Source organism: Anabrus simplex, chromosome 3, assembly GCF_040414725.1.
Source record: "Anabrus simplex isolate iqAnaSimp1 chromosome 3, ASM4041472v1, whole genome shotgun sequence".
Classification (NCBI taxonomy): domain Eukaryota; kingdom Metazoa; phylum Arthropoda; class Insecta; order Orthoptera; family Tettigoniidae; genus Anabrus; species Anabrus simplex.
In genome coordinates, this window is record NC_090267.1 from 147,119,868 (window position 1) to 147,139,367 (window position 19,500).

The 19,500-nt window shown below is 41.0% G+C and overlaps 1 protein-coding gene across 1 annotated transcript in view; it reads right to left on the minus strand.

Annotated features, from left to right (window-relative positions):
- Positions 1-19,500, minus strand: part of v (Tryptophan 2,3-dioxygenase vermilion) — a 136,320-nt gene that overhangs the window by 63,956 nt on the left and 52,864 nt on the right. The gene's annotated exons all lie outside the window — the stretch shown is intronic.

The window sequence follows — 19,500 nt, forward strand, 5'->3', positions numbered from 1 at the left end:
GTGGGATAATGCGACAACTTAGCAGCTTGATTGGACAGTTCTGAGTAGCCTCTCGAGGCCAAAACGCTTGCTATTCGACACAAACTATAACCACATAGTGGGGAATATGATTTACTCGTTAATATCTAAATAAACGAAGAGTATCGGTAACTTCCTGTCGAAAGAATGCTTCAAACTCCCATCTGATTTCATTACGCCGACCTTTCTAGCCTGTACACCTACCGACAGATCGATTTATAATACGTTATCACGTCATAAATGAGTACGTCCATTACTCATCGAGTGCAATCCAAATATGCTCGGTGGTTATCGATATCACTTCGCTGAGCATTTTATTTAACAAGTCAAGTCGATTTGATTCCTCAGTTTCAATGCTTGTCAGGATCTTTACAAAGTCTACAACTTTATCAGTTTGCACCAGACCATGAGAAATTTCCTCAGTTCTATCTCTGCACAATAGGAGAAGGGGTCAAGGACAGGACATTCAGCTGACGAAACTGGCTACTGACGTTACGCCAAGCCCATTCTCAGAAGTCGAGCCTGCTGGTTCATGATATCTCACACAGGTCGTTTGTTTCTTCATATAGAAAAGAATAACGTCTGGATGACTTGCTAGAGGACGGCACGGCATTGTCTGATCATGACGCAGGAAGACTACGTTCAGTTGACAAACAGAAGCTCCAGAGACGGTGTCGAGGTTATTCGCGGTAACTGCACACTAGGATCCACATCCCGAGGAGCAATGTTGTACTCGCAGCGGCTAGTTCTGCCAAGAACAACCAATGGCGGCATAACCCTGACAGGACAGAAAGACTGTCTTGGGGACCAGAAAGCAGTAACACCCCACCGAGCGGCCACGGTCACAAAGGCAGCCTTTCCTACCCCGCTAGCCTTGACTGGCCAACACCCAGTTAATCCGAAATTCAACAATCAAAAGAAACAAAGAAAGCCAGACGGATTAAAGAGATGTCGAACTGGCGAGTATACAGAACAACGACTTTTGGCGCATAGAACATTAGGGGATGGAATGGAATGAAAAAAGAATCAGTTAAGGAGATCTTGGAAGCTTAAGTCAAGACTGTAATTCAAACAAAGAAGAAAGGACAAGGCTCAGAGAATTGGGATGATGGATATTCGTTGCTCTTCAGTGGATTTCCAAGAACAGAACCAGCAAGAGCTGGTGCGGGATTTCTAGTACGCAAAAGCAAGTGCTACTTGCACGTGGAACAGACTCGAAACAGGACCGTACTTGAGCACAGGGTGGAAGAACTTGGCGAACTCTGTACCAAAGCTCTACGCCGCAACGTAGAACTAAGTCCCTAGCAGGAGTTACAGAAACAACAACAATTACTACGACTACTAAAAGAGCAATTGCTTGAAGCTACGTTGAAAAAGGAAATGTTTATAAACACAAAATATGCTTCCGACTAAGTAAGGTAGGTTCATCTTTCTTCTTCTTCTTCTTCTTCTTCTTCTTCTTTTTAATCTGGTTATCCTCCAGGGTCGGCTTTTCCCTCGGACTCGGCGAAGGATCCCACGTCTACCGCCTCAAGGGCAGTGTCCTGGAGCTTCAGACTCTGCGTCGGGGGATACAACTGGAGAGGATGACCAATACCTAGCCCAGGCGGCCTCACCTGCTATGCTGAACAGGAGCCTTGCGGGGGGATGGGAAGATGGGGAGGGACAGACAAGGGAGAGGGAAGGAAGCGGCCGTGGCCTTGAATTAGGTAGCATCCTGGCATTTGCCTGGAGAAGTAGGAAACCATGGAAAACCACTTCCAGAATGGCTGAGGTGGGAATTGAACCCGCCTCTACTCAGCTGACCTCCCGAGGCTGAGTGGACCCGCTTCCAGCCATCGTACCACTTTCCAAATTTCGTGGGAGAGCCGGGAATCGAACCCGGGCCTCCGGGAGTGGCAGCTAATCACACTAACCACTACACCACAGAGGCAGACAGGTTCATCTTTACGGATGAAGTAGTTGATTTTTTTAAATATATATTTTTGTATAGAACATACTTTCTTATTTAATCTGTCGAAAACTTTTAGGTTTGTAGATGTTCAAATGCGCCATGTGTTATATCCCACTCCATCATATACGGCTACTAGTTCCTTGCTTGTCAATTTTATACATGATTTTCATTTTAACTCACAAACACTTAAAAATCTTTGCGAAACATTTTTCACGGCAGTATATTTTTTTTAATACAACAAACGTGCTCTCTGCTTTTTTCTTTGACACAAGTAATTCAACTTTCAAAAAATAACTAGTGCAAAAATGTAAATCTTTGATATGCGAGGTAGTGATTAAGAAATATTTCTAAAATAATACCTTAGAGATTCTATATGTTGTTGATATAAGTATTTAAATCATTTCAGCAAAAGGAATCATGTAAATACTCATAGGACAAACGCCATTAAGATGCAAAAATATATAAAAATTGATAAAATTGTCACAGTTAATTACTTGGTTTAAAAAATATTAATATTGCTTTACGAATTTTGATGAATTTGTGTCATGTTTGTAAAATGTTCTGTAAGTAGCGTTTGCAGTTGCTGAACTATAAAAATCTCAATTTTACTAAATTCAAGTTAATGAAAGGTGTGCTTCCCCCTTGACACTTGTGCTATACTACAGTACCATCCAAGTAGAATACAAATCCCAAATCCTTGAAATGATCTACCTGTTCTAGTTTTGTATTCACAACCTTAGGGGTTTTTTCCCACTGACATCACTTTGGTCTTGGAAATGCTCATTTTCACTCCATACTCGCTGCACAAGTTCCAGATTGCAGGCTTTCAACACAGTCTACCATTAAGACCAAATCGTTGGCATAGACCAAACTGCTTACGACATTCCCACCCGACGGAATCCCCCTGCCATTTTATTATACCTTTCAGTAAATTATTCATGTATACTATGAACAATGAAGAGGAAAGATTACAGCCTTTTCTAGCTCCTTTGACTACTTTGAACCAAGAACTCACAAACTCTGACTGTGGCTCTATTTTGAATAAAATATATTTAATCCCTGTAATAATCTACCCCTAATGCCATTATCTCTTAGTAGAGCTAACATCAATAAAGAAATACATACATATATTAACACCTTCAGATGGCGTTTGTTTCATGTATCGATGACAGTATAATATAGGTATATGGTATACCGGTCTGCCAATTAATAACATAAGATGAATATTTGAGGGCCAGAGGGAACATGTCATGAACATGCACGGGAATTAAGAACGGCCCTTTCAGGCGACATTTTACATTCCTTTATTCTTTATAACCACGGATGCCTCCTCTTATTCCCATTTTAGGAGCAAGAATGTGTCGTATTCTACTGCACACATCACTGTGAACTGAAGCCAACTATGAACGAGAGTTCGCTGAGGAAGACAGCATCGTACACTCCAATGTCACTTCATTGTCTGGATTTACAACATATTCACTGGGTTTCAACCACTAATTTTCAGCTTGCATATTCAACATCCCTGGTCAGAATTACCTCAACAGCCTCAATAGAACTGGCGTGTTACATGCACTATATACTGTGACCGTCAGGCCACAAATGAGTGAACAGGTGTTGGTGCGGCTTGTGTCTGCTTGTCGGCGAGATGGGGTGCGCGCGACCTTGGGCAGGGGCGAGAACGAGTTTTTTTTGTGCAGAGAGCGGCCGACTGGCTAACGGAATAAAAATAAAAAAATGAAGGTTGGTGACTGGAAGAAGGAGGCCAGCGCGTGTCACTTGTAATTGCGAGGAATGATATAAATGAAATATTTGTAATATCTTTGGTGGCGACGTGCATAATTACGGAAGGCTCAAGGACTAAAGTAAAATAAACTGGATAAAAGAATAGCACATTTGGAGGATATAAATTAAAAACTGAAATTTTGGAATAATTTACACGACCTTGTGGCTAAGATGGTGATGAAGTTGTAGACTCGTACAGTAGAAGAATTTAGCCCCTCAATTGACTTTACTTCCGTGTATGTGCACCAGACATGACATTTAAGTCATGTGATACGAATACTCGCTCTCACACACCCTCTGGCGTGTCTTGGACTATCACCTTCAGTCGCTCAGCGTGGAACGTCGCTTCACTCCTGTGCTCTACACGTCTGAAAATTGGATATAATTTAGGACAGTGCTGTGATCAGACGTCGAATGTGCAGACAATAATCCCTTAAAGTACGTGTCATTTCCAAAATACTGTTACGTGTGTGCTTGGAGCCTACTCTAAAACATTTTGTGTAAGTTTCAGCTGTCTTACGAGTGGACGCGGAAGACGTGGACGTGAATAAATTCCAGAAGAGGACGGAATCTCACATCATGGATTACCAGTGCTTCACCATGAGGTTCTAAACCTTTGACCATCGTTGGCGGCGCCGGGATGCAGATTCTTTCTTCCTGGCATGGCTGATTGAGAACCCAGACTTCCAGACATGAAGATTCATCTATAAGTTAAGTCGATTACGTCTCATTTATATCTGTTCTATGTAGTTTTGTTCCACCCTTTCTTCTTTCTTAGTAAGCTATTTTGATACTTTTTATGGCAGTTTATTTGCTCGAATACGTCATAAAACTGACACATGTGACTATTTAATGACCATGTGGCCATGAATTTGACAGTGAGGGTTCTGACAGAGTTATCCATGTGTTATCGACACCATCTTTGCTTATTGTGTAAATTTCGTCACGAATATGAATTAGTTTATGTTTGATGGATTTAATGGTAGGATATTTCGTCCGTATTTTCTATATTTTCCTTGTATTTGAACTTCTACTTGTACCTCGTGTCTGAGACAACGTGTCATCGGGATATTGAGTCCGAATTCTATGTGAGAATTTAATGTGAACATGTGCATTGGAAGCATGTGATAATTAATTGGATGTAATTAATCATCGAGACACTTTTAAGTGGATATTATGTATTTGTAGGACGATGGTAGGTCCTGATATTTCACGGCTACATATTTGAGATTAAGATGCGACAGGTTAAAGTCGTCATTGTGGTACAGTGTACGTATAGAGTATATGGAATAATTGGCATGAATCTTCGCGATACTGAGCTTTTCACATGTTTATTGATTATTCGCGATAAATGCAGTGTAGCCCAATATTAGTGTCTTCAGATGAGGAAAATGAAAGTCCATGTTTATCGATGTACTTTTCATTCGTGGAAATATCCCAAATTTTCTCAAGTAATCCAGTGATTTCAATCTCAAGGTACAGATGAATGTTCGGGAAGGCATTTGGTCTAAAGAACAAGTCTTCGACGAAATATCTAAATAATGTCTGATTCATGATTATACCAGCTCATTCGTTGATGTAATTTTTACTTTCATGTGAGAACCCAATCTTGCTGTAACTCAATAAATTTGTTAATAGGAGAGTAAAACGGTTGATCGACACTCGTCGACATGTACATAATGTAGATATTTTCTTCTTAGTACTCACAGTCTTCTTACCAATTTCCGTAGTTAGCTGTAGAAGTAGTGATTTATTAGTATTTAGAGGGTTATTTTTTTTATGTGTTCTATTCTGAAACATGTGACACTGATATTATCGATTGGTAGTGGACAGGATCTCCACATGGGTGGTATTATCCCCATTTACTTACGTTTGCAAGCCCGAGAGGCGTTTTGTTTAGTTTAATCATTGGTCAAATACTTAACGTTCAATACAAATTCTCACGAAAGGAGATGTGAGACGACGTGAACAGGTATATCCGACGTCTCGGATTAACTTAGAGAAAACCAAGGCAAATTCAACTTTTCATTTTTGTTAAGATAACGACTGTAAATTTTATTATTTTGTCATAAGTGTTAACTTTTTTGAATCTTGGTTATTTCTTTACTAAATTCGTTCTTACAATTACTGCATTTTTTCCAGATTATCGATGAAGGCTTGGCCCAGACCTCATTTTTCTGAATGAAAATTTTCAATTCAACTTTAAACAAATAACTTAATAACTTTGAAGACGATAAAAAAAAATTTTTTTTATAATGTAAATACTCTGTTAGAATGTCAGGGAAACAACTGCCGTGTACCACCCCATTTGTGTGTGTGCCTAGGTTTGTTACATCAAGAGCCAGATTAAATTCCTTAACGTAACGATCATAATCATAATCATAGAATTCAGGATGGCCAATACTGCATTTAATTGAATAAAATTGTCATATTTGTTTTCTACTTGGAACGCACTCATTTGATGAACCCTATGATAAATCCTGCCACATTCATTTATTTTATAAGCCTACAGCCACCGAACTGAGCACCCCTGGGGTGTCTCGTGTTCGATGACTGACTAGGACGGGCACAATACATATTTCTTTGTAAAAGGCGTAGAGTGGCTAACTTTGTCTTTAGGCATTAATCTGGCTCACGTCTGAAGAGATTCATTTGAGGAGTCCACCTGCAAAAGCGGGAAATGTCATCAATTTGAAGATTTCTACGTTCAGCACTATATGTCAATGAGCATTTTGAAGAATTGGTATACAACTCAGAAAGGAGAAATGTCACGCGTTAACATTGGTATCATTACAATACGCCACAAAGCATTTATTTTCGAAATTTATTGTTGTTATTGCTTGTTAGACTTTTGTGTGATTTATTTCTATTAATAAAGTTTAAAATCATTGTTGTTGTTAGTGCTTGTTAGACTTTTGTGTGATTTATTTCTATTAATAAGGTTTAAAAATCATTGTTGTTGTTAGTGCTTGTTAGACTTTTGTGTGATTTATTTCTATTAATAAGGTTTAAAAATCATTGTTGTTAGTGCTTGTTAGACTTTTGTGTGATTTATTTCTATTAATAAGGTTTAAAAATCACGTCTAATGATACCATCTTAGGGAGACGGTAAAGGTGAAAGTACTAGTGTGAATAAAATAAACACAGACACAAGAAAACGTAAATGGCACGGTAGAACTAGTGATGTAATGAAAAATTGTCAACGCACGAAACTGGACCAGACAACAAGTGTAAACAATCTCCTTGTTTTGAGGTCATTACGTAACAGGAAATGAAACGCAATATTAAAGACTTCAATCCTTTGGGTGGGTGAACAAAATACATATCTGTATGGTTTAATAACGATTTATTCGATTCAGAATCGTAGATCACGACAGCCACGTTATTCCATGATAAGGGTTATTCATACGGGGTGAGATTATCGAAGAAGATGGTACCAAGGAAATTGCCGTGTGCTATAAGGCATTCATGTCTTTACATAGCATTACCAAGAAACGCATTCAAACGCTTTAGAAATCTCTAAAATCTCCTGAGACAGCACGGAAAGATCATCGAGGCAAATATGACCATGAACACTGCAGACAACCGGAAGATGTGTCAGACAGCATGCTCAAATATATCAGCAAGATCTTAAGCAGTTTTGTGATGCCAGATATTATTACAATACACTTCCTCGCAAGAGGGAAGTCGACTAACATAGTGTAACCAGAAGATCTTTAGACGATAACTAGTGACATTCCTCCTTTTTATTATTTACAGTATTTTCGAGTGTTAGTGATTTTAAATCATTCTACCAGGAAGGATTGGTTATCAAAAGTCTCAGATCACTGTATATTGCAACCTTTACGTAGTATCAGTAGATGGGTGCAATATACACACAGTTCAAAAAAAATTAGAGGAACATGTTTTTGAACATATGCCATGGTCCACAAAACAATACCTCACACCCAAGTATATTACCAACTACTTTACTTTTTACCGTTGAAGTATACAAAAGAACATATGGATTCGCGTTCATTTTCAGAACACAAGCGGAAATGTCCAAATAGGGGCGAAAACAAAGTGATAACAGTCCTCCAGGGTGGATTTCTATCACAGTTGGAGAGCTTCAGTATGGTGTATGTCCTTCACGAGCATTTATCATAGCTTGGCACCTAGGCCTACGTGGTATGCTCCATAAGTTGACGGAGGTCACGTTGCGGTGTCAGGTCCCATTCCTCAATGAGAGCCTGTTCGAGGTCTTGGAGAGTCTGTGGTGGAACAGAACGCTCACGAAGACTTTTGTCAAGCCTATCCCACACATGCTCGAAGGAATTAAAGTCGGGACTCACTGGTGGCCATTCCATCTCTTGAATGTCCAGTTCTCGCAAGATGCGCGCTACATCAGCCCTGGCATTGTCGTGCATGAGTACGAATTCAGGGCCAACACCGTATGCAGCAACCAACAAATGCTGTAGCAGTATCTGCTTGATGTACCACGCAGCGGTAAGATTACCACGGACGACGAGAAGATTCGTACGGCCATCAATACTGATGCCACCCACCACCATCACAGAACCTTATCCGAATCGGTCGCCTTCCAGAACAATATTTGGCATGTACTGCTCACCACGGCGTCTCCATACACGTTGACGTCCCTCACGCCGTGTCAGGAGAAATCTGGACTCATCTGTGAACAACACAGTTATCCATTGGCGAAGTTGCCAGTTGACGTGCGTACGGGCAAACAGAAGGCGAGCTGCGCGATGTTGCTGCGTCAAACGGGGCACTCGAACAGGACGTTTTGGGTTATATGGACACTTCTCTTAACCTGTTCCTTACTGTCTGGTCAGACACCGTGGTTCCAGTGAGTCTCCTGAGGTCTTGTTGCAGTTCTCTGGCAGTTGCTGAACGATGTCGCAACGCACAGATGGTCAGATATCGGTCATCCAGTGGGGTTGTCATGCGACCATGACCTTGTCCGACCCTCCTTGTGAACTGGCCTGTCTCAATGTAGCGATTCCACAAGCGGTGAATAACTGATGGAGAGACATTGAGATCGACAGCAACACGACCAAAAGTCCATCCTTCCTGGATCAAAGTGACGGCCCTTGCGACTTGAACCTCGTTAAGATGTCTCATGTTATTTGCTGGTTGACGTACAACGTGTCGAATGACCGCAGTAGTCCGTGAACCCGACAACGACACACGGACGCACCGCTATTCACTTTGTTTTGAGGGGTCGCCTGACAATTTAATGCATGGCGACGCCTACAGATGGAGTATAACTTCGATTTGACATACCCTGAGTAGCTAAGATCTCAAGGTATGCTGTACGACCATTGGAACCCCATCTACCAAGTTAACGTTCACATACCAGACGTTGCAAAACATGTTCCCCTAATTTTTTTGAACTGTGTATATTGTGCACTATGAATTCACTTATGTAAAAAATAAATACACGATTTTTGTTTGTTTACCGTATTTTTATATGTATTTTAAGTTTAAATTTAATTTCCTGCAAAATGAACAAAATCTGACATTCCTCGTTTTCGCAGTAGACTCTTCATTTATCATAGCAGGTGATCTAAACTGTCGCACAGGCGTCCCAATGAAAGAAACCCAGTTAGTCATGGATTACTGGAAATCTGAGAGTCTAATAATAGTAAATGAACAAACAGAACCAACGTAAATCTGCCATAACGGTCAAGACATAATCGTTAAAGTGTTTGATTGGAAGCCCTGCTCCGACAATGGAAACAAATGACAATGGTATAAACAAAGAAAAAATCATCGGAACAGCCCGGGCAATAGAACGGTGCTAAAATCAGTAATGGTGAAGGTCGAAGAAAGGACAAGAATATATAAACCATAGCTTGACTGGATATGTTACGATATTCGAAGAAATACACTTTTTTCTTTTTCTTTTTTTCTACCTGTTTTACGTCGTACCGACACAGAGAGGTCTAATGACGACGGTGGGATAGCGCTTGGAATAGGAAGGAAGCGACCGTGACTTTAATCAAGGAACTACGAGAAAACCATCTTCAGGGCTGCTGACATTTGGGTTCGAACCCACTATCGCCCGAATGCAAGCTCACAGCTACGTAACCCAAACTACGCAGCCATCTCGGGATAAATACTCTTCTAGCTCTCCACGGTTAAAGCGATTATCACATCTGCGAGGAAAGATGAATACAAAAATGTTATTAAAAAAGATGGAATCCAAAGGAAGCTGAAGGAAAGAAACTATTAGGATAAGCAAGACTGAAAGCTTAGGCAGTCCTGAAGCCCTGAAAGCCACATTTCCCTCACGATATCGGCGTGGGAGACGAAGACGACTTCAGGAGAGTATTGAACAGGGACAATCAGATTATGTGCAGATCATGTCTTAAGAGAAGAGTTAAGCGCTTCACAGACGAAAAGGTAAAAAAAAATTACCAAGAACCCTAAGAACAATAAAGCAGCCGAGATCGATGGCATTTTCAAAAACTTGCAAAAACTTGGATATCGTTCTTCAATAAATGTATATAAATAAACGACATTCCTGAAAACTGGAGACATTCAATGATGAAGATTCTGTATAAATGAAAGGAAAACTCCAATTACCTAAACACATCTTGTGGGATTGGATCAAAAAGTAACTTCTTTAAACATTTTCACGACTGATGGCAATGGGCTGACTAGAGAATGAGATAGCGTTACCGGACGAGAAATTTCGCTGCAAACAAGGACGATCCACAGTAAAAAAAAATTTTTAAAAATGAAATGGTGTATGGATTTTAGTGCCGGGAGATCCCAGGACGGGTTCGGCTCGCCAGGTGCAGGTCTTTTGATTTGACTCCCGTAGGCGACCTGCGCGTCGTGATCAGGATGAAATAATGATGACAACACATACACCCAGCCCCCGTGCCAGGGAAATCAACTAATGATGGTTAAAATTCCCGACCCTGTCGGGAATCGAACACGGGACCCCTGTGACCAAAGGCCAGCACGCTAACCATTTAGCCATGGAGCCGGACACGATCCACAGTGAATACGATAAAGAATCTAACTGACGGCATTGAGTATGCTCTAAGGAACCCAAAAGGAAAAACTGTATACGATGTTCAAGGACTACACCAAAGCATTTGACCTGCTTGACAGAGAAAAACTGCTGGAAGAATTGGAAGCTATAATAGGACGCATTAATCCACTAATGAACTTCATCAACACTATCCTTGCTTGTAATCACAAGACAGTTCATGAGAGTATTTATCTCTCGAACTCAATCGTACAGAAGAACGCTGTGTTACAAGGTGACCCACTGAGCACCACATTCTTCCATACAGCAATATCAGATTTAATAGAGAAAATAAAGAACGAGGGCGACTACTGTAAGTTAAAGTTTACATGGCCACAGATAACATGATTCTAGCATCTCAAATACCCACTGAACCACAGACAACCTCCAGCAAGCTAGTGATGTGGTCAGATGACAAGAAATTCATAATTAACCAGCAGAAGACGGTGCATATCATTTTCCGCAAGGAAGGAAGAATAGCATTAAAATAGATACCATGTTACGAGAATGGAGAACCTCAGCAAGACGAGGGCAGCTTTAAACGTCTGGGTATAACGCTGCAAACATCAGAAACTAGCTATACAAAGCACATAGACATAGCAATGAAGTTATTCCATGCCAAAATCTAACTGATAATCGCATACGGATTGGAACTGATATGGAACTGCCTTCCCAAGCAGAATCTACAAGACACTGAAAATGTGAAAGCAATCTACGTGAAAAACTTGCTGTGCCTCTCTAAATTTACTTTATCCAGACTGTGTTACGAACTCATATGATAACTTTTCTTCACGGAAGAACTACGCTACAAACTGGCGTTGCCGTCTACAACTACATATATCCAGTTACAAACAAACTAAATTGAAACTAGATAGAAAAATGGGAGAATTTCTAAGCCGCAGATGCCGCAACTACTACGGATTGAATGAAGGCCGAGTATGAACTGCGACTCGTAGTCACTATTTTTGCAACTCACGGTTTCCACCATCGAGTGCGTTCTAAACAAGTGTTTCAAATGCTGAATCCAGAGAGGGCTTGTGATTTGTTCTGGAAGATCTGTGAGAGATACCATGTTGCTAATTGCGCCAAGGGACAGACCACACGTTACAGGAATTTTGCGTATCAACCTGAGAACTTAGACTTTCTTAGTTCCTATCATGTTAAGGAGATTATCAGGCAACGAGATTTCTCTAGCGAATATGGCACCAGGCTTTCCTTCTTATCTCATTGCAGCGGAAAAAGTGAAAAAATTGTAGGGTTTGGTGGAGTTGGGGCTTAACGTTTCCTCAAGTTCTGAACTCATTAAGCATCTTGCTCATCTTTTGTAAGAGTCAAAGTCATTACGAGAAAAATGTTTAAAAGTTTTATTAATCTAAAAACATTTAAGCTCCTTAGACCTTTTCAATCATGAAATTACCAGCGTTTCGCCCCAGTGTAGCAGTGGGCTCGTCAGTTGGATTGCTGCACCATTCCAAGACGCTGGCGGCTAGTACGGCGTTGATACACCTCTACAAGCCTCCTATGTAGGACAATGCAGTGACGGTGCACTAGGGGAAGCATGTGCTTCCACTTGTAGAAATGCCTGCCTTTGGCCTTTATATAAAACACAAGGTTCCTAGAAGGAAACCATAATTTAATTTCATCGATTGCCAATGTTAAAAACATTTATGCTACACTGGGGCGAAACGCTGGTAATTTCACGTTTGAAAAAGGCCTAACGACCTTAAATGTTTTTAACACTTGCAATGTTCTCTTCTAGGAACCTTATTTTTATATTATTAATGTAGTTTCATTTTATGACAATCGGCTGCAATAACAAATTTTATCTGAAGGAAGAGTGAACCCTCTCCAAAAGAAGAAACTTGGTTCTACGGGTAACTGAACCTCCGCCCTCGGCCTGTCAACCTTCCTGTCAGTGAGCAATAAGAAATCGCCAATCACCTGAAACCCACGTCTCTCTTAGATATTGCACAGACCATCTTCACAGGGCACCAATTACTGTAGCTCAACGTAACTGTGGCGTAATGTGTCACCTTTTATTATCACACGAAGACTTTTACGTGGGTGAGGTAAACTGATGTTATGCTCTCCGTCTAATAAGAACAATCTTATGACTTCGACTAACGTGTGCTGCCATTTTGATTTGGCACCATCTAGGCTTCTCCGTGTCAATTTTAACGTTCCATTTTACTCTACTAGACGGCAGAGAAACGAATCTCTGTTGGGCGATCGAAGGCTGAGTTTTAATTTTAAAAATCGAGTAAACACCAAAGGTGTAGCCAAATATATTTTACATGCCGACATCCTACGACATGGAATATCGAATGCACATTTGGCCGCCCTTCAAAAATCCCACTAGCCTACATCTGCTGGGTTCGAACCTGCGATCATTAGATGCCAACGCCGACACTCTACCACTGATTCACAGAGGGAGCTTCCTTTGCCCCGACTGTTGAGGATTAACAAGAACAGCTTCGTACGTTGGTAAGGACTGCTTTCGAAACTCTTCTTCTGAAGCATCATGAGTAACAACATACAAAACCTATCTGATGCAATATGTACTCTTCATTACACCAGGAGAGAAGACTGATCAACCAACATCATGTTATAACTGTTCTTTGAACTGTTACTAATGAATATAACGTATTGTGGTCAGCGAGAAATACCGGTTGAAAAAAAAAAAAAAAGAGAGCGTTAACCAGAAGCTGAACCAAAAAAAAAAAAAAAAATACCACATGATTTGGATAACAGATATGCGATGAGAAAAATAATATGGCCTCTGTTGTTTCTCGAATCTCGCTAAATACCTAGGTGCAAGTTCCCAATGAACTCACGACTGTTGCTATATCGAAGTCCCTCATGAGTTCATTACGGTATGTATGTGTATGTTTAGTCCTCAGCCCGAAGGCTGGTTGGATCCTCAACAGCTCCGCCATCAGCTGTCATAAATGGCCTAGGCATCACTGAAGAGGCGTACTAGGGAAATGAGGAGTGAGGTAGTTTCCCATTGCTTTCCTCACCGAGCCAGAAGTAGCTATTACATATCAGTCTGCCAAGCCCACTGAAATGCATGCACCAACTGACCCTATGAGCAACATTTTCACACCATTCATAGCAGGGACTGGCTGCACAAGGAATGGCATTACTAGCATCACTCATACCTCAGTCACTCTCATTTTGTCAAAGCCAAGGATAAAGCTGAGACAGATCAATGAAAGTAACAATATTGCTCTAGCCCATACCAGAAGACATAGTGCACTGTAAACACTACATCCTGCCAGCAAAGGCATTTCATTACCGTACTGTCACTTTCTGCCTGCTGACATTTCTTGATGGATACAGTAATTTTGCATCCATCTCTTGGCACAGGTCAGAGTAAAGTGTAGCTTCCACTGAAGTCCCAGTCAACATCCATGGCTGTGACAATATGGAAGTTACTGGGGTATGGGTAGTGCTGAGTAATGACATTCAGAGCATGACTAGTGCATCTGAGTGTTATGAAAGGTGCTGCTCATAGGGTCAGTTGTGCTGCAATAGTACTTTCTGACCCAGTGAGGAAAGCAATGGCAAACTACCTCACTCCTCATCTTGCCTAGTACGCCTCATTTTAGTGCTGCCATTGGTTTTTGGGGTTTCCTCATAACCGCATACCTTTGGTGGTGCTATTTGAGGATCCAACCAGCCTCTGGGCTGATGACCTAACAGACAGACTGTCACTTTATTTTTTACAATTCGCTTCATGTCGCACAGACACAGATAGGTCTTACGACGACGATGGGATAGGAAAGAGCTGGGAGTTGGAAGAAAACGGCCATGTCCTTAATATTTTTTTTGCCGAATGCAAGCTCACAGCTGCGCACCCCCAATCGCACGGCCAACAGCAGAATTTATGATTTCAGCCTAATTATGAAGTTGAGATTAAATATTCAGAGCTTTCCAGTTGTTGCAATCTACAACTATAACGACGTCTCTACAGGTTGGAGTAAACAGAGAGTCAATAAAATACGTGATCAAGACATTGTTTTAGAATTAAGAAGCGAAGAGGTATACAAAATTATGGTACATACGACTGAAGAAAGTAATCCGCACTTGAAAGCGATCATTCCATACTAATTCATAGAAATGTGGTTCATTTTCTAGAGAATGAATTATTAGATTTTGTAAGGCGTGATCCAAAAGTTTCCGTGTGAGGGCGTTGCTGCAGCGGACATGCAACATAGCGCGACACCGATGCGGGCATACAAGCACGGACATGTGGATTAGTTTGGCAGTCCTGTGGTGCCGAGGTGCGTGCGTTAAATGCGGCCACGTGAGCTATGGCGGCGTTATTACCAAATGCGCCCAAACATGATCAATGTGCTGTTATTCCGTTGTTGGCTGCCGAAGGACAAACCCGGTGGACAACGATCGGAGAATGAAGACTATGCAGGGGCCAGATTGTCTCTCAAAAAGGCCTTGAATGGTCAACGGTTCCTGTTGGACTAGGATGTGAGCAGGCGGTTACGGACTTCTTCGCGCAGCAGGACACGGTGTTTCACCACACGGGGATATTCAATCTCGTGCGTCGGTGAGATGAGTGCCTCAATGCTCACGGCGATTTTGCCAGACTGGCATCCCGATTCAGGACTGTACGGCCCTCGAACGGAAAAAATTTTTGATTGCCCCTATAGAGCAAAATCCAGCTGTAAAGTAAGCCGTCTCAGCAGGCCTTGAAGACAAAGAAGCGATTTTTGAGGACGTCGAGAGAAGGCAGCAAAAATACGCAGTTGTTGAAGTTAATCCCCCCATTTGTTGGGTTAGAGGGAAAGCTGGATGGGGCATCTTGAGCTGGTGTTACCATGGTTACGACAGACCATTACCTGATCAGTTGGCAAGAGTGGGCTGTTTTTTGGAAATATCTCCTAAACGGTTGATTTCACTGCCTTAAAATGTTGTGTTCTGAGTCCCGTAGAGAAACACCGTGTATTGTTTCTCGCAGTGAGAGGCGTAGAATGAGTTGTGTCCGGTCCTACGACAACTCCAATATTTTACCTATGTCATGGGCATTCTTTTTTTTTCCCCCTTTACAACATGAAGTTTAATTTGACAATATAACTAATTCAACGATCCGTCCGAGTGCGTCATGTGCTTTGATGTAAATGTTTATACTGATCAGCGAAAGCGGGTATAATATATCTTCGTGTAAGTGAGAGAGAGAGTGCAGGCACCCAATAAAAAAGAAACCACGCCCACTGTTGCTTAAGACCGCTACACACGTTCAATTCGGCTTGTCAGTTAGAATTGACAAATCTAACTGAAGCAGCAATCACATACACACGTTCAGTTTGGTGTGTCAATTCGATGTGGTTGTAACTCCAAAATTTGGTCGTGCTTGTGTTTCTGAAATTCCAACTTAATAATGTTTTCGGACGATGCGTTATTACTGATGTATGGTGCAGTGGCTTGCGTAATTGTGAAAAGAAGAAGGCGTCAATTCAAGCGGAATGTGTGGGTTAAAGACTGGCTTTTAAAACGAGCCCAGTACTCCCATGTTAACCTTTTAAAAGGGCTTCGGTTTCACCCCAAAGATTGGCATAATTATTTGAGGATGAACGAAGAAACATATCTAGATCTGCTGTCCCGTGTTTCTCCGTTGATAAAGAAGGACACTGTTATGCGAGCAGCAATAACTCCACACGAAAGACTTACAGCCACTCTACGGTATCTAGCAACAGGCAGGTCACTGGAAGACCTAAAATATTCAACAATCGTTTCCCCACAGGCACTTGGTAACATTGTAGAGGAAACCTGCAAAGCAATTTTAAAAGTATTGAAGAATGACTTCTGTAAGGTAAGTAATTACATTTTGTGTTGTTTAACCTACAAGTTTTGTTGAAATAGGAATAACTACAGGCACGTCAAATATTGTTGAAAAATAAAAATACGCGGGACACTTGTTGCTAGACAGACTCCAATCACTGGTGCGCATGCGCAGAACAGCTGATTTGAGGAACTGAACTGCGCTTCCACACACACGCTCAATTCGGCTTGACGGCAAGCCGATGTGTCAAGCAGAATTGATCGAATTTCCATCATGCCATCAGTTCAAATTTCTGGCTTGAGCTCACATCGTTTGAACGAACTTTTCCATACACACGGCAATTCGGCTTGTCCGTTCGGCTTGTTCCCATCGAATTGACAAGCCGAATTGAACGTGTGTAGCGGCCTTTAACTATGTGGAACTGTGTAGTTATCTCTCTCAATGCACTAGCGTTGTTGTGATTTGAATGCACTCTCGTTGTCCCCTAGTGTTGATGTGAGTGGGAGTTCTCTCATCCCGCGGTCACCCTTCCACCAAAATGGCCGTCATTGCTGCTTCACTGTTGTAAAGCCGATGCGTTGCGAATATCTCTTAAGTATAATTTTGAAAAGTTGTACCCACCCGGGTTTTCTACTATTTCCAGTGCAGCAGAAAGGTTTTCTCCGCCCTTATTAACTATTTTTATCATCGCTGTATATTCTCTGCATGTACATCTTTGTTACGTCACTGTTGTAAGACACCCTCTTACGGGAGAACCATCCCTTTTATACCCAATGTGTATATTCTGGAAACCTACTCTTCTAGGTCAATAAGACAATGTTCCTCGAAACGCCGAGAAATAGGACATAATATGTATTACAAGTTTAAAAAGTCTGTAGGCGGGAGCGGGATTCAAACCCGACACTTCTCTGTTAGAATCTCGCTGCCCTAACCATTCGCACGCAAAGCACAGCTGCGGATATGTAGATCAAAGTCACTACCTAATAGTTAATGTTAAGATTTCTGATTCCGAACGTACGAGACATTATTATTATTGAAAAATGAAAACCTACAACCTGTTTTCCAGTCTTTGACCGGGTCAGGGATGTAATGAATGAATCATATATAGGCTGTTATTACGATGGGGTCGCCACTTCCAAAGTGATTTATATTACATTATTATTATTATTATTATTATTATTATTATTATTATTATTATTATTATTACAAAATAATTTGATTAGTATTCGTACTATCTGCATTACCCGGCGCTGTCAGTATACTTTATTGAATGTTTACTTTAGGATTTATACTACGAGTTAATTATGTGTGAAGTGAAGTTTTGTAGATGTCTTTATTGTGACGTTGATTGATATTTTACGAACTGCTCTGTAGTTTTAAAGTTATTGTGACGTTGATTAATATTTTACGAACTGCTCCGTAGTTTTAAAGTTATTGTGACGTTAATTAATATTTTACGAACTGCTCCGTAGTTTTAAAGTTATTGTGACAGTGGCTGATATTTTACGAACTGCTCCGTAGTTTTAAAGTTATTGTGACGTTGGCTGATATTTTACGAACTGCTCTGTAGTTTTAAAGTTATTGTGACGTTGATTAATATTTTACGAACTGCTCCGTAGTTTTAAAGTTATTGTGACAGTGGCTGATATTTTACGAACTGCTCTGTAGTTTTAAAGTTATTGTGACGTTGGCTGATATTTTACGAACTGCTCTGTAGTTTTAAAGTTATTGTGACGTTGGCTGATATTTTACGAACTGCTCTGTAGTTTTAAAGTTATTGTGACGTTAATTAATATTTTACGAACAGCTCCGTAGTTTTAAAGTTATTGTGCCGTTGATTAATATTTTACGAACTATTCTGTAGTTTTAAAGTCATTGTGATATTGATTGATATTTTACGAACTGCTCTGTAGTTTTAAAGTTATTGTGATATTGATTGATATTTTACGAACTGCTCTGTAGTTTTAAAGTCATTGTGATGTTGATTGATATTTTACGACCGAACTCGATAGCTGCAGTCGCTTAAGTGCGGCCAGTATCCAGTATTCGGGAGATAGTAGGTTCGAACCCCACTGTCGGCAGCCCTGAAAATGGTTTTCCGTGGTTTCCCATTTTCACACCAGGCAAATGCTGGGGCTGTACCTTAATTAAGGCCACGGTCGCTTCCTTCCCACTCCTAGCCCTTTCCTGTTCTATCGTCGTCATAAGACCTATCTGTGTCGGTGTGACGTAAAGCAACTAGCAAAAAAAAAAAAAGATATTTTATGAACTACCCTGTAGTTTTAAAGTTATTGTTGTGTGTTTAATTTTTAAGTTTTAGAGTATTTTGTTTCGTGTTAATCAAACTTTGTTCTTGCGGCAGCCCGGATTATCAGATAACTAGTTGATCCTTTCAAATAAACGATAAAAATATTTTTACAATCTGCTGAACGTCGCACCGACACAGATAGGTATTATGGCGACGATGGGATAGAAAAGGGATCGGCCGTGGTCTTAAGTAAGGCACAGCCCCAGCATTTTCCTAGTGTGAAAATGGGAAACCAAGGGAAAACATCTTCAGGGCTAACAACAGAGGGGTTCGAACTCACTATGTACCGAATGCAAGCTTATAGCTATGAGACCCAAACCACACGGCCACTTTCGGTATGATAAAGGTAAATAATAATTGTATGTTTTACGCGTCGCGCTATAGATATGATGTTCACGATTCCAACTGTGACTGGGACTATCACCAATAAACCTATATACGCGAAAACTGTGTATTCAACACTTATCTCAGCCAGTCCCAACTACCCCCCCCCCCCCCTTCTCCACAAACCTCCCTGACGAAGGAGGTCGAACTTGTACTTAAGCGGCATCCACAGTGTCACAATTCATCTCCGCGACCCCGAAAACTATGGATTA